The sequence below is a fragment of the Pelophylax lessonae genome (genome assembly GCF_965119305.1).
Source record: "Pelophylax lessonae genome assembly, chromosome: 3".
Taxonomy (NCBI): domain Eukaryota; kingdom Metazoa; phylum Chordata; class Amphibia; order Anura; family Ranidae; genus Pelophylax; species Pelophylax lessonae.
This window is the reverse complement of record NC_138770.1, coordinates 213,024,955-213,048,084: the sequence shown is the minus strand read 5'-3', so window position 1 is coordinate 213,048,084 and position 23,130 is coordinate 213,024,955. Positions and strand designations below refer to the sequence as shown.

General features: G+C 46.1%; 1 protein-coding gene across 1 annotated transcript in view; it reads left to right on the top strand.

The window, feature by feature from the left end:
* Positions 1-23,130, top strand: part of CLSTN2 (calsyntenin 2) — a 1,274,185-nt gene that overhangs the window by 813,527 nt on the left and 437,528 nt on the right. The gene's annotated exons all lie outside the window — the stretch shown is intronic.

The following is a 23,130-nucleotide window of genomic DNA, read 5'->3' as shown; positions in this document are numbered from 1 at the left end:
TCTACAAACTACAATCGATATTGCTGTGTGGTGTGGGATTGGAGATAGGCAGGTGTCAGTGATCCACATCCATTTTTCTGTGTGTGAGCTGCAGTGAACACAATCTTTTTGGGCTGCAGTGAACACAATCTTTTTGGGCTGCAGTGAACACAATCTTTTTGGGCTGCAGTGAACACAATCTTTTTGGGCTGCAGTGAACACAATCTTTTTGGGGTGCAGTGAACAAAATCTTTTTGGGGTGCAGTGAACACAATCCTTTTTGGTGTGCAGTGAACACAATCTTTGTGGGGTGCAGTGAACAAAATCCTTTGTGGGGTGCAGTGAACACAATCTTTTTGGGGTGCAGTGAACAAAATCCTTTTTGGGGTGCAGTGAACAACATCCTTTTTGGGGTGCAGTGAACACAATCTTTTTGGGGTGCAGTGAACAAAATCCTTTGTGGGGTGCAGTGAACACAATCTTTTTGGGGTGCAGTGAACACAATCTTTTTGGGGTGGAGTGAACAACATCCTTTTTGGGGTGCAGTGAACAAAATCCTTTTTGGGGTGCAGTGAACAAAATCATTTTTGGGGTGCAGTGAACACAATCTTTTTGGGGTGCAGTGAACACAATCTTTGTGGGGTGCAGTGAACACAATCTTTTTGGGGTGGAGTGAACAACATCCTTTTTGGGGTGCAGTGAACAACATCCTTTTTGGGGTGCAGTGAACACAATCTTTTTGGGGTGCAGTGAACACAATCTTTGTGGGGTACAGTGAACAGAATCTTTGTGGGGTGCAGTGAACACAATCTTTGGGGGGTACAGTGAACACAATCTTTGTGAGGTGCAGTGAACACAATCTTTGTGGGGTGCAGTGAACACAATCATTGTGGGGTGCAGTGAACTCAATCTTTGTGGGGTACAGTGAACACAATCTCATACTTCTGAAGGTTTGAGGGTGCTGCCTGTTCCATACTCCCCCTACTCCTCATCTAGCCTTTTAGGGGTACAAACAATAGTAATTGGGGCCTAGTGTGGTTGTGTACGTGTGATATACATACACTTTTTTGGGATCATATTTTCTATTCCGCTATTTAATCAAAAACCTTTGGGGATCAGTTAAATTGGGGGATAGTCTGTGTTGGTACGTGTGAGAGAGATCCACCTTTCCAAGTTGTTGGGGTTCATCTCATACTTCTGAAGGTTTGAGGGTGCTGCCTGTTCCATACTCCCCCTACTCCTAGCCTTTTAGGGGTACAAACAATAGTAATTGGGGCCTAGTGTGGTTGTGTACGTGTGATATACATACACTTTTTTGGGATCATATTTTCTATTCCGCTATTTAATCAAAAACCTTTGGGGATCAGTTAAATTGGGGGATAGTCTGTGTTGGTACGTGTGAGAGAGATCCACCTTTCCAAGTTGTTGGGGTTCATCTCATACTTCTGAAGGTTTGAGGGTGCTGCCTGTTCCATACTCCCCCTACTCCTAGCCTTTTAGGGGTACAAACAATAGTAATTGGGGCCTAGTGTGGTTGTGTACGTGTGATATACATACACTTTTTTGGGATCATATTTTCTATTCCGCTATTTAATCAAAAACCTTTGGGGATCAGTTAAATTGGGGGATAGTCTGTGTTGGTACGTGTGAGAGAGATCCACCTTTCCAAGTTGTTGGGGTTCATCTCATACTTCTGAAGGTTTGAGGGTGCTGCCTGTTCCATACTCCCCCTACTCCTAGCCTTTTAGGGGTACAAACAATAGTAATTGGGGCCTAGTGTGGTTGTGTACGTGTGATATACATACACTTTTTTGGGATCATATTTTCTATTCCGCTATTTAATCAAAAACCTTTGGGGATCAGTTAAATTGGGGGATAGTCTGTGTTGGTACGTGTGAGAGAGATCCACCTTTCCAAGTTGTTGGGGTTCATCTCATACTTCTGAAGGTTTGAGGGTGCTGCCTGTTCCATACTCCCCCTACTCCTAGCCTTTTAGGGGTACAAACAATAGTAATTTGGGCCTAGTGTGGTTGTGTACGTGTGATATACATACACTTTTTTGGGATCATATTTTCTATTCCGCTATTTAATCAAAAACCTCTGGGGATCAGTTAAATTGGGGGATAGTCTGTGTTGGTACGTGTGAGAGAGATCCACCTTTCCAAGTTGTTGGGGTTCATCTCATACTTCTGAAGGTTTGAGGGTGCTGCCTGTTCCATACTCCCCCTACTCCTAGCCTTTTAGGGGTACAAACAATAGTAATTGGGGCCTAGTGTGGTTGTGTACGTGTGATATACATACACTTTTTTGGGATCATATTTTCTATTCCGCTATTTAATCAAAAACCTTTGGGGATCAGTTAAATTGGGGGATAGTCTGTGTTGGTACGTGTGAGAGAGATCCACCTTTCCAAGTTGTTGGGGTTCATCTCATACTTCTGAAGGTTTGAGGGTGCTGCCTGTTCCATACTCCCCCTACTCCTAGCCTTTTAGGGGTACAAACAATAGTAATTGGGGCCTAGTGTGGTTGTGTACGTGTGATATACATACACTTTTTTGGGATCATATTTTCTATTCCGCTATTTAATCAAAAACCTTTGGGGATCAGTTAAATTGGGGGATAGTCTGTGTTGGTACGTGTGAGAGAGATCCACCTTTCCAAGTTGTTGGGGTTCATCTCATACTTCTGAAGGTTTGAGGGTGCTGCCTGTTCCATACTCCCCCTACTCCTAGCCTTTTAGGGGTACAAACAATAGTAATTGGGGCCTAGTGTCGTTGTGTACGTGTGATATACATACACTTTTTTGGGATCATATTTTCTATTCCGCTATTTAATCAAAAACCTTTGGGGATCAGTTAAATTGGGGGATAGTCTGTGTTGGTACGTGTGAGAGAGATCCACCTTTCCAAGTTGTTGGGGTTCATCTCATACTTCTGAAGGTTTGAGGGTGCTGCCTGTTCCATACTCCCCCTACTCCTAGCCTTTTAGGGGTACAAACAATAGTAATTGGGGCCTAGTGTGGTTGTGTACGTGTGATATACATACACTTTTTTGGGATCATATTTTCTATTCCGCTATTTAATCAAAAACCTCTGGGGATCAGTTAAATTGGGGGATAGTCTGTGTTGGTACGTGTGAGAGAGATCCACCTTTCCAAGTTGTTGGGGTTCATCTCATACTTCTGAAGGTTTGAGGGTGCTGCCTGTTCCATACTCCCCCTACTCCTAGCCTTTTAGGGGTACAAACAATAGTAATTGGGGCCTAGTGTGGTTGTGTACGTGTGATATACATACACTTTTTTGGGATCATATTTTCTATTCCGCTATTTAATCAAAAACCTTTGGGGATCAGTTAAATTGGGGGATAGTCTGTGTTGGTACGTGTGAGAGAGATCCACCTTTCCAAGTTGTTGGGGTTCATCTCATACTTCTGAAGGTTTGAGGGTGCTGCCTGTTCCATACTCCCCCTACTCCTAGCCTTTTAGGGGTACAAACAATAGTAATTGGGGCCTAGTGTGGTTGTGTACGTGTGATATACATACACTTTTTTGGGATCATATTTTCTATTCCGCTATTTAATCAAAAACCTCTGGGGATCAGTTAAATTGGGGGATAGTCTGTGTTGGTACGTGTGAGAGAGATCCACCTTTCCAAGTTGTTGGGGTTCATCTCATACTTCTGAAGGTTTGAGGGTGCTGCCTGTTCCATACTCCCCCTACTCCTAGCCTTTTAGGGGTACAAACAATAGTAATTGGGGCCTAGTGTGGTTGTGTACGTGTGATATACATACACTTTTTTGGGATCATATTTTCTATTCCGCTATTTAATCAAAAACCTTTGGGGATCAGTTAAATTGGGGGATAGTCTGTGTTGGTACGTGTGAGAGAGATCCACCTTTCCAAGTTGTTGGGGTTCATCTCATACTTCTGAAGGTTTGAGGGTGCTGCCTGTTCCATACTCCCCCTACTCCTCATCTAGCCTTTTAGGGGTACAAACAATAGTAATTGGGGCCTAGTGTGGTTGTGTACGTGCGAGATACATACACTTTTTTTGATCATATTTCCTATTCCGCTATTCAATAAAAACCTTTGAGGATCAATTGAATTGCGGGATAGTCTGTGTCGGTACGTGTGAGAGAGATCCACCTTTCCAAGTTGTTGGGGTTCATCTCATACTTCTGAAGGTTTGAGGGTGCTGCCTGTTCCATACTCCCCCTACTCCTCATCTAGCCTTTTAGGGGTACAAACAATAGTAATTGGGGCCTAGTGTGGTTGTGTACGTGTGATATACATACACTTTTTTTGGATCATATTTTCTATTCCGCTATTTAATCAAAAACCTTTGGGGATCAGTTAAATTGGGGGATAGTCTGTGTTGGTACGTGTGAGAGAGATCCACCTTTCCAAGTTGTTGGGGTTCATCTCATACTTCTGAAGGTTTGAGGGTGCTGCCTGTTCCATACCCCCCCTACTCCTCATCTAGCCTTTTAGGGGTACAAACAATAGTAATTGGGGCCTAGTGTGGTTGTGTACGTGCGAGATACATACACTTTTTTTGATCATATTTCCTATTCCGCTATTCAATAAAAACCTTTGAGGATCAATTGAATTGCGGGATAGTCTGTGTCGGTACGTGTGAGAGAGATCCACCTTTCCAAGTTGTTGGGGTTCATCTCATACTTCTGAAGGTTTGAGGGTGCTGCCTGTTCCATACCCCCCCTACTCCTCATCTAGCCTTTTAGGGGTACAAACAATAGTAATTGGGGCCTAGTGTGGTTGTGTACGTGCGAGATACATACACTTTTTTTGATCATATTTCCTATTCCGCTATTCAATAAAAACCTTTGAGGATCAATTGAATTGCGGGATAGTCTGTGTCGGTACGTGTGAGAGAGATCCACCTTTCCAAGTTGTTGGGGTTCATCTCATACTTCTGAAGGTTTGAGGGTGCTGCCTGTTCCATACCCCCCCTACTCCTCATCTAGCCTTTTAGGGGTACAAACAATAGTAATTGGGGCCTAGTGTGGTTGTGTACGTGCGAGATACATACACTTTTTTTTATCATATTTCCTATTCCGCTATTCAATAAAAACCTTTGAGGATCAATTGAATTGCGGGATAGTCTGTGTCGGTACGTGTGAGAGAGATCCACCTTTCCAAGTTGTTGGGGTTCATCTCATACTTCTGAAGGTTTGAGGGTGCTGCCTGTTCCATACTCCCCCTACTCCTCATCTAGCCTTTTAGGGGTACAAACAATAGTAATTGGGGCCTAGTGTGGTTGTGTACGTGTGATATACATACACTTTTTTTGGATCATATTTTCTATTCCGCTATTCAATAAAAACCTTTCTAGGGCAAGATCTTAAATTACAGAAATATGAGGAGACCGTCAAATAAGGGCCGTGGCCTGGGTCGTGGTGCTGCTGGTAGAGCTCCTGTTGCAAGGAGAGGACATGGTCGATCTGTGCCAGCTACACGCACAAGTGAAACACCTTCCTCAAGTGTGAGTAGGCGACAGAACCTGCATCAGTATTTGGTAGGGCATCAAACGCCCCTAGAAGTGATGAGGCCAGAACAAGTTGAGGCGATAGTAGATTGGTTTGCTGCTGACAGTGCCTCCAGTTCCTTCACATTGTCTCCCACCCAGTCTACTGCAGAAAGGTCAGAGTTGGCATCTGCAGCCAATGTCCAACCGTCTTTCACCTCACCCCCTTGCAAATCAGGCCAGCAGTCTGAGCCCCAAGCCATACAGCAGTCTCTTATTCTTTTTGAGGACTCTGTCAGCAGGGTTTCCCAGGGCCATCCACCTAGCCCTGCCCCAGAAGTGGAAGAGATTGAGTGCAGCGATGCCCAACCACTTATTTCTCAAGATGAGTACATGCAAGGATCATCGCAGCACGTCTCCGATGATGACGAAACGCAGGTGCCAACTGCTGCGGCGTTCAGCATTGTGGAGACCGACAAGGAGGGCAGGGGTGAAGACTGGGTGGAAGATGATGTGGAGGACGATGAGGTCCTCGACCCCACATGGAATGAACGTCATGCAGGTGACCTGAGTAGTTTGGAGGAAGAGGCGGTGGTCGCACAGAGCCACCAGCACAGCAGAAGAGGGAGCAGGGTGCAGAAGCGGAGCGGCCGTGCCCTAGACACTACGCCCGCTACTGCCCAACGCAGCAAGGGAACGAGCGCACCAAAGTCAGCTCAAAGGAGTTCTCTAGCGTGGAAGTTCTTTAGAAAATGTGCTGATGACAGGACACGAGTGGTTTGCACCCTGTGCAATCAGAGCTTGAAGCGAGGCATGAACCTTCTCAACCTGAGCACAACCTGCATGATCAGGCATCTAAGTGCAAAGCACGAGCTGCAGTGGAGTACACACCTTCAAAACCAAGAAACGTCTCTGGCTCATCCTGCTTCCTCTTCTGCTGCAGTCTCGGCCGCTCCAGCCACATCTGTAGTGATACCGGCACCTGCCACCCCGCAAACAGACGATCTGTCAGCAACACCACCACCTGGGTCACCAACAACCATCTCCACAATGTCCCGTGGAAGCGTTCAGCTTTCCATCTCCCAAACACTTGAGAGGAAGAGGAAGTACCCCCCTACCCACCCGCGATCCCTGGCCCTGAATGCCAGCATTTCAAAATTATTGGCCTTTGAAATGCTGTCATTCCGTCTGGTGGAGACGCACAGTTTTAAAAACCTTATGTCGGTGGCTGTCCCACAGTACGTCGTGCCCAGCCGCCACTACTTTTCCAGGCAAGCCATCCCTTCCCTGCACAACCAAGTGGGGGAAAATATCAGGTGTGCACTGCGCAACGCCATCTGTGCCAAGGTCCACCTAACTACGGATACGTGGACCAGTAAGCACGGTCAGGGGCGTTATATCTCCCTAACGGCACACTGGGTAAATGCAGTGGCGGATGGGCCTGAGGCGGATAGCAATTTGGCGCATGTCCTTCCACCACCGAGGATTGCAGGGCGCTTCAGTTTGCCTCCTGTTCGTAACTCCTCCTACTCCGCTTCCTCATCCTCTACCGCCTCCTCATCCGGACAGCGTAACACCTTCACCACCAACTTCAGCACGGCCAGGGGTAAACGACAGCAGGCAGTTTTACAACTTGCCTGTTTGGGGGACAAACCACACACCGCGCAGGAGTTGTGGAGGAGCATGGAACAGCAGACAAATGAGTGGTTGCTGCCAGCGAGCCTCAAGCCCGGCCTGGTGGTGTGTGATAACGGGCGAAATCTCATAGCAGCTCTGGGCCTAGCCGGTTTGACGCACATCCCTTGCCTGGCGCATGTGCTGAATTTGGTGGTGCAGAGGTTCCTTAAAAACTACCCCGATATGTCAGAGCTGCTGCAGAAAGTGCGGGCCGTTTGTGCGCACTTTCGGCGTTCTCACCCTGCTGCTGCTCGCCTGGCAGCGCTGCAGCGTAACTTCGGCCTTCCCGCTCACCGCCTCATATGTGACGTGCCCACAAGGTGGAACTCCACCTTGCACATGCTGGAAAGACTGTGCGAGCAGCAGCAGGCCATAGTGGAGTTTCAGCTGCAGCACGCACGCGTGAGTCGCTCTGCGGAACAGCACCACTTCACCACCAATAACTGGGCCTCCATGCGAGACCTGTGTGCCTTGTTGCGCTGTTTTGAGTACTCCACCAACATGGCCAGTGGCAATGACGCCGTTCTCAGCTTAACTATCCCACTTCTATGCCTCCTTGAAAAAACAATTCGGGCGATGATGGAAGAGGATGTGGCACAGGATGAGGAGGAGGAGGAGGATGAAGAGGTAACATTTCCAAGGCTTTCAGGGCAGTCATTCGCAAGGGGCTCCGAGGGTGGGTTCCTGCACACGCAAACGCCAGGGACGCAATTGTCCAGCAGGGGCACAGTTCTGGAGGATGAGGAGGATGAGGAGGAGGAGGAGCTGGAGGAGGAGATGGAACCATGTTCACAGCAGGGTGGCACCCAGGCCAGCTCATGGCCATCACTGGTGCGTGGCTGGGGGGATACAGAGGACACGGACGATACACCTCCCACAGAGGACAGCCTTTCGTCGCCTCTGGGCAGCCTGGCACACATGAGCGATTACATGCTGCAGTGTCTCCACAACGACCGCCGAGTTGCCCACATTCTAACTTGTGCTGATTACTGGGTGGCCACGCTGCTGGATCCCCGTTACAAGGACAACGTACCGTCCTTAATTCACTCACTGGAGCGCGATCGCAAGATGCGCGAGTACAAGCGCACGCTGGTAGACGCCATGCTGCTGGCATTCCCATCTGACAGCGGGGCCACAGTGGAAGCACAAGGCAGAGGAGGAGGAGGAGGAGGTCGCCAACGCAACCAGGGCACCGCCAGCACCTCAGAAGGCAGGGTTAGCATGGCCGAAATGTGGAAAAGCTTTGTCAGCACGCCACAACAAACAGCAGCACCAGCAGCTCAGATGGAACGTCTTAGCAGGAGGCAGCATTTTACCAACATGGTGGAGCAGTATGTGTGCACACGCCTACATGTAGTGAATGACGGGTCTGCCCCCTTCAACTTCTGGGTCTCCAAATTGGGCACATGGCCTGAGCTTGCCCTTTACGCCTTGGAGGTGCTGGCGTGCCCTGCAGCCAGTGTATTATCTGAACGGGTATTTAGCACGGCTGGGGGCGTTATAACAGACAAGCGCAGCCGCCTGTCCAGAGACAATGTGGACAAGCTCACGTTCATTAAAATGAACCAGGCATGGATCCCACGGGACTTTTCCGTACCTTATGCAGAATAGCAATGGATACCGACCTTACCCACCCATTGTTCCATTTTTGCTCTTTCTCACTCTTTTGGGGTGTACCCTCATTTAAAATTTTTGAAAAGAAGCAGTGTTGGCTACCTCGTCCTCCTCCTCAGGGCCAGATTAATGTAGGGGCTATTGGAGCTGCAGCTCCAGGCCCCTACCTTTTATATAGGCCCCGGGTTGGCCATATTCACTGTTACCGCTCTTCTGTCACTTGTAAACACAGAAGTCTGGCTTCTATGCTCGCTTCCCCAGGCAGCACCCTCAGAACCTCCCCACACAGCGTGAAGGCCGGACAAGGAGGGACAGTTGGCGATGCATGGATGTGTTTATGGGCTTCAGAGACAGCATCCCATGTTGAATTAGGCATGCATGGCTGCACCCTTCCTCCTCTGGGTGCATGGCAAGGCACGGCCCTTAAGGCCCTTCAAAATCCTCAGCACCAAGCCCATGATGCTGTTAATCCTGCCCTGGTCCTCCTCCACCGCCGCTTCCACCTACACCGCCCATAGGTGTGCGCAGCCTATTGCATTAAGGTGTGCACCCCAAAGTTGAAATACACATGCATGTGTTTGCCAGCAGGGAGAGTAATGTATCGGGGCCATGTACCTGTAGGCAAGGAGAAATAGAGCAGAGCAGGTCCCAGGGAGATCTTTCCCATCTCCTCACTGGCAATGCTATGTGCCCTAGGTGATTAGGGTGTGCCCAGGCACACCCAGCACACCCTGTGCGCACGCCTATGTCACCGCCACATCCACCACCACCTCAACCTCCCTCCTACTCCATATGGGCCTCGTCCTTCAGAGATGAAGAAGAACATTGTTTTATTTTTCTGTTTTTTTTTTGTTGTTTTAAGTTATTTCCCTATCCACATTTGTTTGCAGAGCACTTGCCATGCTCTTAATTACGTTTTGCTGCCATTTGCAGCACTCTAGCCCTTTCCTTTGGTGTTTTAGAGCCATTTTAGTGCCTTAAAGTTCGGGTCCCCATTGACTTCAATGGGGTTCGGTGTCCGGGAAAAGTTCGGTAAAAGTCCGGGACACGGACCCGGACTTTTTTTTAAAGTTCGGCCGAACCCGTCGAACACGGACATCTAGGTGTTCGCTCAACCCTAATCAGCACTACTTAGTAATTAATTATATGCAAAAATATTGTGCTAGTAATATGTGCAAATGCTGTGTTTAAATATGTGCAAACATTTAAATAAAGTGCTATTACCATAAACAAATAGTATAGAATACCATGTGAAATATACCATATACCATAGCTATCAAATAAATATATTGTAAAGTGCTAAGTGATATTAGTTTTCAAACTCATTTGCATAAACACATAAATAAATCCAGATAAATAATATTCAAAATGTCCAAATCTTATCAAATAAATATATTATAAAGTGCTAAGTGATATTCCTTTTTAAACTCATTAGCATAAATACATAAATTAATCCAAATAAATAATAATCAAAGTGTCCCGTGCTTGGTGACAATAAATAAATAAACTCTCCTCTTCATACAAAAAGAGCTCAGTGCTTGTCTGCTGTCATAAAACCATATGGAGATATTCAAAGTGCTCAGTGCTTTTACGTCCGGGTGCTCCCCTCTCAGTCCCCTACTCACCGGACTGTCAATGGAATCAAGCCTTTATAATATATCCTCAGCGGTCAGGATCCCAGGTAAGCACCAAGTATAAAGCACCACAGATCACTATCTCCTCCTATTCATATCGCAGCAGTCTCCAATTAATATCATCCAGGAACAGATCCACCATATAAAAGTTTAAATAGAGAGAGACCTCATTGTGCAGTATTACAGACTTTATTAAAATCTATTAAAATTGCACTTACAGCGTTATATGACAATCATGCGGTATGAACTCCTATCTCGGGACACCAAACATTCCTGTGCGTTCCACCCGCTCAAACCAGAAGTGTCGTGGTACGCGAGAGTAATGGCTTGACGCGTTTTGCTCTGCCAAACAGAGCATTCTCAAAAGCGAATGTCCACAACCTATCTGCTTTTTTAATCCATCATGTTGGTGCGAAGAGCAATTTTTGCATACAAAATATAGTAACATATAGCAGCCAATCAAAATGTATTCTTCATTTTAACTGTGGAGTAAACAAAAAACGAATAGGCTGCTGGGTTACTGAAATGTTCTACTCTGTGCCTTGCAAGATGTTTATAATATGCATTCTCAGAAGCACAAATTGAAAAGTGACCAGGGAATAGTTGTTTTAGTGAGGCAAAGACCGCACAAAATTAATTTTCTATAGTGGTATTATTAGCCTTTGTTAAGGATAATAAATGGAAGTTGCACTGTACTTAAAAGAATCAGTTTACATTGCATTAAAAAAAAAAAAAAAAAAAAAAAAAAACGTTAATCAGATGTGCTGCTTAGAAATGAGCAAATAATAAAAAATCTGTTTCCCTGATTCATTTGTGCCATCCATTGGCCAGGTTCACACATACCAAATCAGTCATTTTGTGTAGGTTTAAAAAATAAAATCAGTTTTTATTATGATATTCAATTTTTTATATATATTTTTTCCTTTTTTATTTCTATCATTAAACATTTGTAGTATTGTTTTTATTTTTATCTTATTAAGTAGCCTGGCATTAGCTAATAACACCATAAACATAGGGTGTTTTATATATAGTATTAGGATTTTATTTTATATATTTTTTCTTCATTTTTATTTTCTGGTGCTATTGAGTCTATTGATTGTCATAGGATTTACATGGCTTGCATGCATATCATTTCTAATTTCCATTCAAAATTGCATCTTTATTTTGATTTACCGTCTGTTATAGTATAGTTATAGTTAAATAGTTACATAGTTACATAGTAGGTGAAGTTGAATAAAGACAATAGTCCATCCGGTTCAACCTGTGTAGGTGTGTGTGGCTGTAATCATCTCACATAGCCCTTAATGTCCTGATCCTTGAGATGTACATCTAAGAGTCTTTTAAAAGCCACCATACTACCCGCAGAAACCACCTCTTGTGGTAGAGAATTTCACAATCTTGTAGCCCTAACAGTAAAGAACCCCCCACGTTGCCTGAGGTTAAAACGCTTCTCCTCTAATCGCATTGTATGCCCTCTTGTCCTCATGCAATCCCTTTGAATGAACAGCTTTTTTTCTAAGCTGAGATCCCCATTGAGATATTTATAAATTGCTATCATGTCCCCCCTCAGGCGTCTCTTCTCCAGGGAGAATAAATCGAGCGATTGCAGCCGCTCTTCATAGTTAAGGTCCTCCAATCCCCTAATCAGTTTAGTTGCCCTTCTCTGGACTCTTTCCAGCTCCAACACTGAGGACTGGATGGATGGTGGCTTGCAGTGAGAAACATAAACTTCAGTTGTCAATAATGTGAATTCTGTGAGCTGGCTAAAATTTAGCCTGTTTGTCCAGTGTTTGGACAGCTGGCAGCCAGGTGGCACTGTGGAACAGGCCTGAGTGTATTGTCCGTGGACCCATTTGTGGACCCATTTGTATCACGCCTTACTTTTGACTTCTGATGCATATACACTATATTGTCAAAAGTATTGGGATGCCTGCCTTTACACGCACATTGACTTTAATGCAACCCAGTCTTAGTCAGTAGGGTTCTGTATTGAGTTGGCCCACCCTTTGCACTTATAACAGCTTCAACTCTTCTAGGAAGGCTATCCACAAGGTTTAGGAGTGTGTCTATGGGAATGTTTGATCATTCTTCCAGAAGCGCATTTGTGAGGTCAGGCAGTGACGTTGAACGAGAAGTTCTGGCTTGCAGTCTCCACTCTAAATCATACCAAAGGTGTTCTAACGGCTTGAGGTCAGGACAGTTCCTCCACCCCAAACTCACTCATCCATGTCTTTGTGGAGCTTGGTTTGTGCACTGGTGTGCAGTCATGTTGGAACAGAAAGGGACCATCTCCAAACTGTTCCCACAAAGTTGGGAGCATGAAATTGTCCAAAATGTCTTAGTATCCTGACACCTGAAGAGTTCCCTTCACTGGAACTAAGGGGCCAAGCCCAACCCCTGGAAAACAACCCCACACCATAATCCCCGCTCCCACCAAATGATTTGGACCAGTGCACAAAGCAAGGTCCATAAAGACATGGATGAGTGTCACACCCACCTGGGGTTTTGCAGTGGAGTGGGAACACAGTTGCAGTGGAACAGCACTCCCTTACAATCACGACCCTCAGGAGTCCCTGGAAGTGGGAACAAGGCCCCGTAGGGTCTGTGGTGACACGGAGGCCTTTAATGAAGATGAGGAAGTAAAGTCTACAACTCTGGAGTCAGGTCTGGCAGGCAATCAAGGAGTATCAACCTGAGGAAGAAAGGATCAGGAACCAGGAACACAGGCAAAACAACAGCAGACACACAGTAGCAAGGAAAATAACCAAGCACTGACTGGAAGGTGTGCTTGGTTTATATAGGGAGCCAGGATCACATGACCTGCCACCTCCCACCAGGAGCTATAAAGGGAGGTCATAGACCCAGCGCCATCTTGATTTGCTTCATAAACCCTGACCTTAACAGATCTGCAATTCTCCTCTCTCCCTCTGTGTAAGACACTGGAACCGCATGGCGGCCTCCATCTTGCCACGACAGTGTGCCCACTGCGGTCCTCAGAGGTGAGGGGAGAAAAAGGAACCACCGCAGACCCGGAGGAGGTGTCTCTGAGGACAGCAAGCACCGAGATTCTGTTGCGAAAACGCCGCAGGTGCCCAGACGCAGGTGAGTACACGGCAGTGCCGTGACAGAGCCCCCTTCCTGAACGCGACCTCAGGGCGCGAAATAAGGTTGGTCGACCAGGGTGTCTTCTGTGGAAAGCTCTAACCTTGGCAGGTGCATGAACATTCTTAGCTGGCTGCCAGGATCTTTCCTCTGGGCCATACCCTTTCCAGTGGATGAGATACTCCAGATTTCCCCTACAACGTCTGAAATCGAGAATCTCTTGGACTTCAAACTCTTCAGAGCCATCCACAACCACTGGAGAGGGTGGAGCAACAATACGGGAAGGAAATCTGTTGGGTTTCCATGGTTTTAGGAGGGATACATGAAAACCCGGGCATAACCTGTAGGTGGAAGGGACATCCAGGCAGACGGCCACAGGAGATAGGATCTCGGTTATAGTGAAAGGCCCTATGTAACGTGGTCCCAACTTCCGTGAGGGGCAGGACATACGCATATGTTGTGTGGACAGCCAGACTTTGTCCCCTGGCACATAGGTGGGTGCTGGGGACCTTTTCTTGTCTGCATATCCTTTGTAGCGTTGTGCTATTTTCAGGGTCCGGTACAACATAGGCCTAAGATGCCCAAGTTTGTTCAGTCGTGAGGCTACGTCGGGCATTGTGTTCAGACAAGGTAGCTCTGGAAGAGCACATGGATGGAAACCATAGTTGGCATAAAAAGGTGTCATCTTGCTGGAGTGGTGCATGTGGTTGTTGTAGGAGAACTCTGCTGTGGGAAGCAGAGATAACCAGTTGTCTTGCAGATGTGTAGTGAAACAACGAAGATATTGTTCTAGAATCTGGTTGGTACGTTCTGTTTGGCCGTTGGTCTGAGGATGATAAGCCGAGGATAAACATTGTTGGATTCTTAGGTGACGACAAAAATGGGACCAGAAACGATAGGTGAACTGGGACCCACAGTCAGTGATGATGGTTTGGGGTAATCCATGTATCCAAAAAATGTTTTGCAGGAACAAGGAGGCAGTCTTTGAAGCAGAAGTCCTACAGAAGGAATGAAATGTGCCATCTTCATGAATCTACCCACTACCACCATGATGGTGTCGTGTTTGTGTGATAGGGGTAGATCCACAAAAAAGTCAATGGCTATGTTGGTCCATGGTCCTCGAGGAACTGCAGGAGGTTGGAGAAGACCCACAGGTTTTATCTTTGGGGTTTTTGATCAAGCACATATATCACATGAAAGGACATAATCCCTGACGTCCGATTTAATAGAAGGCCACCAATAATAACGGCTAATGTTTTCAAATGTCTGGGTAATTCCTCCATGACCTGCTAAAAGGGTATCATGGAACTGGCCAATTACCTCAGACTGGAGTGAAGGTGGTATATACAGTTGATCGCCATGGTACGCCTGAATATGCCCCCCAGTATATAAGATAGCTCCTCCAAATCTCTAGCACTGTAATACAGGGGCTGTGGAAGAGAGTGGAAGCAGTTCTGTTAATTCTGCTTCAAAAGTGTCATTTAGTAATTATTAGTGTGAGGAAAGGGATATCTAGTGTAGTTAGGGTACTATTTTCCACTATAGTTAGATTCAATAATCTAGTTTCTGTAGGGAAAGTGTTAAGTGTCAGGGTGACCGTAGTGTAGTGTAGGGTGAACTGACTCTGACTGCTATGGCAGGGTGACCAAACTCTTCCATGTCAGGGTGACCGCCATAGAAAAAAGATTGTTTGTATTAGAATTGCAATAGAGCAGGCATAGGGCTCTGCTACTTTCACACCTGGCCGTTTTTGTTGCAGGCGTTTATTGTGCTTTTTTGTGGACGTCTTTGGAGGCAGGCATGACATCTGAACTTCTGTGTAGGGGTATATATACACACACACATATATGTATATATACACATACACACATATAGGTGTGAAAGTAGCAGAACCCTATGCCTGCGCTAATGAAATTATTTGCAGGCATAGGGCTCCGCTCCTATCACACCTATATGTGTGTATGTGTATATATACATATAAGTGTGTGTGTATATATACCCCTATACAGGAGTTCAGATGTTATGCTTGCCTCCAAAAACGCCTAAAAAATGCCCAAAAAAACCGCCTGCAACAGCACACCTGGGCGTTTTTGTTGCAGGTGTTTTTTTGGGCATTTTTTGGGCATCTTTGGAGGCAGGCATAACATCTGAACTTCTGTATAGGGGTATATATACACACACACATATATGTATATATACACATACACATATATAGGTGTGAAAGTAGCAGAACCCTATGCCTGCGCTAATTAAATTATTTGCAGGCATAGGGCTCCGCTCCTATCACACCTATATGTGTGTATGTGTATATATACATATATGTGTGTGTATATATATATATACCCCTATACAGAAGTTCAGATGTGCCCCTTGTAGGTCTAGTTTCGAGAAAATCTTTGCTTTCTTTAATCAATCTAGGAGCTCGGGTATCAGAGGTAAGGGATATTGATTCTTAATAGTGATGTTATTCAAGGCATGGTAGTCAATACATGGGCGAAGACCTCCATCTTTCTTACCAACAAAAAATATACCTGCTCCCGCTGGTGACATGGAAGGTCTGATTAAAACTTTCGTAAGGCTGTTAGTAATGTACTCTTTGAGGTGTGTGAGTTCAGTTTCAGAGAGAGGAAATACACGTCCATAGGGGATAGTATCACCCGGGAGCAGGTCGATTGGACAATCATATGGACGTCTCGGGGGCAACTGATCTGCATTCTGTTTGTTCTTGGAATTCCTTGTATTTGTCTGGCAAGATAACTGGAGGGTCAAAGTTCATCGTTAGTAGATGCTTGGGTGTCTCTTTTAAGCAAGTGGTGGTGCAAAAGGTGGAAGAGAAGGTGAGAGTGCCCTTGATCCAGTGTATCGCTGGATTGTGGGTGCGAAGCCAGGAAAGGTTGAGGATGAGTGGGAATATTGGTGAGGGTACAATATCTAAATTGATAGTCTTTTTGTGGTGACCAAGGAGGAGACAGATGGGGCCAGTTTCATGTAGTACGGGTCCAGTTTTGATAGGAGTCCCATCTACCACGAATAGGGATAACAGTCGTGACTTAAGTTGCATAAGCAGATGATGTGATCGGACCAAGGTCTGGTCTATGAAATACCCGCTGGCTCCTGAGTCGATGATGGCTGTAATCTGGAGATCTCTACTTCCCCACTGGAGAGAAAGAGAAACAGATAAGTAAGAGGAGGTGGGTGGAACAGTAGAAGTCCAGGAAGAAGGGGCTAAGGAACCCTTACCAGGTGAGGTTGTGGGTCGGACTGGGCATGACCGAAGTTGGTGATCGGCTTTCCCACAATAGAGAGAGAGTCCTTGAGAACGGCGTCTCTTGCGTTCTTCAGTTAGTGGACGACGAACCATGCCTATTTGCATAGGTTCTTCGGATGAGGAAGAGGACGGAGAAGCAGAAGGCACAGGCCCTGGGAAATCCAAGGACCAGAGATTAGCTGGGGCCTGTCTCTCACTTCTTTGTTCACGGAAGCGTCGGTCTAATTGTGTGACTAGGAGGATCAGACCCTCCAAGGAAGTGGGTACCCCAACTCTGGCCAATTTGTCTTTTAAGGCCTCGGATAGGCCTACTCGGTACTGTTCTATCAGGCCAGTTTCATTATGACCAGTGTCAGACACCAACTCCCTGAAATCCGTGGTGTAGTCCTCCACAGGTCTTCTTCCTTGCCGGAGGGCTGAGCGAGCAGCGGAGGGTCTCAAGCGGTCATCATATAATGTGCGCATAACTGCAGCAAAAGAGTCCCAGGTGTCCAATATTGGACTTTTTGAGTGCAGGAGTTGGTGTGCCCAGGTTTGAGGTTGACCTGACAGCAAGGCAATGGTTGTGCGGACCTTCACATAATCACTGGGGTAGGTGCGTGGTTTTAGAGCGAAGAGTAGTTCACAAGCTGTGATGAATGATCGCATTCAGACTTCTTTCCAGTAAACATGGCAGGCAAAGGAATGGCCGGTTCTGGGAATGCAGTCAGTACATGACCAGTGGCTGGGGGTGAGACTGGAAGGGGTACAGACTGGGCCCTTCTTTGTTCATGTTGAAGAAGCATGATGTTACTGGCTTGCAGATCTTGGACGACTTGAGCCAAGGCTGTCATCTGTTGGGTGAGAGCAGCAATAGCTACGGCTGTTCCTGCGGGTTACATTTTTTAGGCTTGGTTATTATGTCACACCCACCTGGGGTTTTGCAGTGGAGAGGTAACCCAGTTGCAGTGGAACAGCACTCCCTTACAATCACGACCCTCAGGAGTCCCTGGAAGTGGGAACAGGGCCCCGTAGGGTCTGTGGTGGCACAGAGGTCTTTAATGAAGAGGAGGAATTAAAGTCGACAACTCTGGAGTCAGGTCTGGCAGGCAATCAAGGAGTATCAACCTGAGGAAGAAAGGAACAGGAACACAGGCAAAGCAACAGCAGACACACAGGAGCAAGGAAAATAACCAAGCACTGACTGGAAGGTGTGCTTGGTTTATATAGGGAGCCAGGATCACATGACCCGCCACCTCCCACCAGTAGGTGGGGCCGCCAGGAGCTATAAAGGGAAGTCAGAGACCCAGCGCCATCTTGATTTGCTTCATAGACCCTGACCTTACCAGATCTGCAATTCTCCTCTCTCCCTCTGTGTAAGACACTGGAACCGCATGGTGGCCGCCATCTTGCCACGACAATGTGCCCACTGCGGTCCTCAGAGGTGAGGGGGGGAGAAGGAACCACCGCAGACCCGGAGGAGGTGTCTCTGAGGACGGCAAGCACCGAGACTCTGTTGGGAGGACGCCGCAGGTGCCCAGACGCAGGTGAATACACAGCAGTGCCGTGACAATGAGCGAGTTTGGGGTGGAGGAACTTGACTGGCCTGCACAGAGTCCTGACTTCAACCTGATAGAACACCTTTGGAATGAATTAGAGCTGTGAGCCAGGCCTTCTCATCCACATCAGTCAAACATTCCCATAGACACACTCCTAAACCTTGTTGACAGCCTGCCTTCCCAGAAAGTTGAAGCTGCTGTAGCTGCAAAGGGTTGGCCAACTCAATATTGAACTCTATGTACTAAGACTGGGATGCCATTTAATTTCAAATGCATGTAACGGCAGGCGTCCCAATACTTTTGAAAATATAATGTATGTACTATGTAAAATTAAGTGACAACGTTTTTATCTCCAAGTCATTCATTTCCTCCCTCTTTACACACATCTTGTAAGCAGTATATGAAGCTTTCTGAATAAGCTGCAACACACTGAGGTTATGGCAATGCTCTCGCCATTTTGCATTCATGAGTGTAAGGTTATTGCATTCATTAATGCAAAACACTGCATGAAATATGTATAGCTATATTAATGTGCTCATCAGCCGCTTCCACATAATTTTCATAATTAATGTGGGATGTTCTTAGCCTGCCACACTTATATAGCTTTAACCCCAAAGTAAAGGGACATTAGATTGGATTCAAGATATTTATTTCTATGTTTATGTGCTTTCCTTCCTTTCCTTGAGCACAAAGCTATTCTTGTAACTCTAATTTTACAGGCAGTTAAAAAAAAAATAATAACTCACTTTAGTGCCATGAACATTAAATTTAAGTACAATAGAGGGCATGGTCTGGACATGGTGGAGTAGAGACGTGTGCTTCTAGAGCTCCTCCCTTCTCCTCAGATTTTCATCTTTTATACCCAAAATTACCCCTTGGTATGAGCACGGCCAAAAGGAGGAAGGTGAGAAGTCTCCACAGAGCCTCCCCATGATCGGAGATACAGCAGAACTTCCCCGACTCCCCTCCTTCCACCTACACCGGTGGAGCCATGCAGCGTTGCATGTGCAGCCTCTCCAATGGTGGCACCCCTGGCCTCTTATTCCTCTTCGGCAGCCTATGAGTCCCTGTCGGGGTTTCCCGATGCCCTGGCTGCATGCCCCGCCTAGTCTGCTGGACCCCTTCGCCACCCCGAACTTGATGATGGGAGACCCAGATCTTAGAGCTCTTCTCCAGGCATTGCCAACAAAGAGAGACATGGAGGTGCTGAGGCTGGGGGAGGCACACCGCAGGGACCTGCAGGCAGTGTGAATGGAGGTAAAGCAAGTGACAGCCAGGATCACGGTGGGTGAGGCCTCTTTATTCAGTATGGAGAACCGAGTCTCTCAGCTGGAAAGAGCACAGACGGTACATGTTTCCTTCATCCAGCTGCACCTAGAAGAACTGGAAGACCAGAGCTGCCATATTAACCTGCGGTTCCTGGAATCTCTACAACCCACGGTCCTGACGATCTGCCAATGCCTGGCCGCCTCAATCCCACCTCAGGAACTTGAGTTTGATCGAGTACCCAGAGCCCAGGGGTCTCCGCTCCACAGATCCTAATAGACCGCGGAATGTCATTTGCCGCCTACACCGCTATTCACAAAAGAATCTCATCCTACGCAAAGCATGGGAGGCTGGCAAACTTGACTTTGATGGGGCCACAGTTAAAATCCTGCCGGATTTGTCCAGTGCCACTTTACAACATAGGGCACTTTTACGGCCCCTTTTGGACAAACTCAGCCAGCTGGGATGCACATACAGATGGGGATATCCCTTATTGTCGACAGTCAGAAAGGGCCAAGCCACCTTTATTCTATCACATCCAGATAACCTCCCAGATCTCTATACCTTTATAGAAACAGACGTGATCCCGATACCAAACTGGCTCCAACATCTTATGAGACCGCTGAGAAGAGCTGCCGCCTCCTATGCTGACCCTGGCCTTCCACCTTGAACACCGAGAAGACATTGCATGCCTGGCACCACTTCTCAACTTGGAGACCATGAGTCTAAGAGCTATCGGAATTGCACTACTATGGGAAATCATGGTTTCTGATTAATGTTAAGAGTTACCCCCATTACCGTTTGATGGCTGTCTCAATGTCTCAAGGTGACTGACACTTGGAAACTGTGACCCTCTGCAGTCGTCACATTCTATTACTATGAAAGGGCTTTGTTCCTTAATTTTTTATGGTCCCTGAAGACGGCTTGATGTGATCCCAGATCCAACATCCACTGACATCATTTGGAGGGTTATGTCCCCTTATGTCTTTCAGTAACAGGGTCTACGGCTGCTTGCTCCTGGACCTCCCACCTCTCTGATTTGATTTGTTGGCGAGGTGGAAAAACCACCAGTGGGGTTCCTCTTTCAAATATGGATGGTGTCTGGCCTTCCACGCCAGCGGGCCCAGAGACCTTCGCCGCACTGTAGCTATCCCCCCTCCCCCCCACCCTTCTCCCACCCTTCCCCCCCTATCCTCTCCCCCTTCCCCTTCTTCTTACTAAATTCATGTGGGCAAACAAACGTCCCAGACTTAGTAGACGACTCCTGACATTGCCTAAACGCCGGACACAGTCAAATATTACAAAGAAGCCCATCTCAGAAGACTGATAGATTGGTGCAGATATAAGAGTTTTAAACACTGGACATCCATTGAACAGCAATAAAGCCCTGTCCCCCTATTTAGAGCTCCATGGTGTTTTTCATCCCTTCCGACTCATCTTAAGTCACATCACACTATAGGCCCTGCTCGTCAATGTGTCGTAACCCTGTCCACTCCTCCCCTCTTTTACCGCTGTTCCCTATTTTGTGAAACCCTGCCTTTCCACCAGGTTGTGACCCGGAACATTCAGGACCCTACTTGAAAGAGGCTACCACTAGGCTTCTCACTTTGTAAGTGAGGAGGCTTGGATTTCGGTGGCCACTTTGACTGATCCAAACAGCCAATTTAAACTGAAGCTCTTGCAGGCTCTTTAACTTCAACATTTCCTTAGGACCCTAGACCCTCCGACAGCCTTCTGTCGTCAATTGATGATGTTTGAGTCTTTCTGTATAGGAGAGGACCTCCTGCCTCACTCCCTCTCCAAGATGTACGTTTTACTTGTCTCCCCATTAGAAAACTCTACTGTACCTGGACTACAGTGGTGGGAAAGGGCCCTAGACTGAACCTTTTCTGCTATCCAGCAGAAAAACATTATCTATTTGACCCTGAAATCATTTTTATGTTCCATAGTGCAAGAAATGAACTATAAGCTACTGACACACTGGTATTACACCCTGTCTGCCCTCAGCAAACTTTTTTTTTTTTTTCTTTCACATTGGATTACTTTGTATTTCTAATAAATTATTGTCATTTTGATATATTTCTGTGTCAGTATTTTTTGTTAGGGCACTATTTCATTTATACCCCGTTTACTCTTATATGGTGCTTTAGGGCCTTCCCCCTCTTTGGTTCTGGTTGTCCCTGTTTTTTCTATATGCCTTTTACCATTAAGAGTATCACTCATTTGCGCTGTACAATTGACACCGTTGTGAGTGAAGGGGTTTACCAGGACACCTATTTACACAATTTCCTAATTTTGTGTCCGTGGTACTGCTATTTGTGCTTGTGGCTTTCCACTTTTTTCTTTTTTTTTAGTGGCCTCAGCAAACTTTACCCAGTGACTTTGGACCATTGCTGGAGGTGCCGGAGAGGACCGGGCACTATGCTTCATATTTATCTTCTTAGCTTCTCGGAACCTGAGGACCCTGCCTTTTTCCTGCTACACTGCACGCAAATCCCTCTTCAGGAATATAAAAAATCACTACTATTCCATATGCTCAACGCAGCCAAAGCCTACGTCCCTTTGTGTTGGAAAAGTACTAGTCCCCCTTCTATTTCCATGTGGCTTAACAAAGTCAGGAGCATTATTATTATTAATAATAATAATAATAATAATAATAATAATACTTCTAATAATAATAATACTATATAGAAGACCTAGTGCTTACCGCCTAAAATAGAAGAGAACAATACACTAAAACATGGGCATACTGGAATACATTTGCGTATTCTGATGAGGGAAGGACCATGTTGGGGAGTCATATTGGAGATTGAGGTCTAGCTGCTATGCCAGGACTGACGCCATTCACTCACACTGCTCATGATCCAGGTCTTCTCCCTATTCACCTCCCCTTCCTTTCCTCCTTCTCCCCTCCCCCCCCCGCTTTTCTATTCTTACTTCAAGACTTATCCCACTTCCACTTATTGACGTTTCTGGTTATCCTCTCTCTTGCTTTTAAGGGAAGTGGAGGGATAGAGATGGAACACAAAAAGAAAAAGAACAAAGGAGAAAAGAAAAAAGGGAAACAGTTACATACGTTTAGCTACTCATATATCTCCTTTGGATAGAATTAAATAAGACAGTTTGACCTTGAACTTAGAGTTTGTTTACTGATAATTGTACACTTCTTACTTCGGCGTACGCTTAATACAACTGTTAATGCAATCTCTTATGTCTGATGTTTAACTGTCAAATGTTTTATTCTTTTACTAAATAAAGAATTTGAAAAATAAATTTAAGTGCAATAATGGCACCAACTGTCCCTAACAATTGCAGATATGTCTGCCCTCTGGGAGGAGCGATATGCGAGGTATCCTACATAATATCCCATTAATGTAGGCATGTGCCATTATTCCTTAGGAATGTAGTCAAAGCACTAACTAAAATTTGTATATGCTGCTAATCATGGGTTGAGGATGGGCTTTGGTGGGGAAAGACCAGCAATGATCCACAGATTCCCAGGGGTATGGAAATTTTAAGCGGGGCTGAACAGAATTATATAAATAAAAAATGTAATACACAGTTTTGTA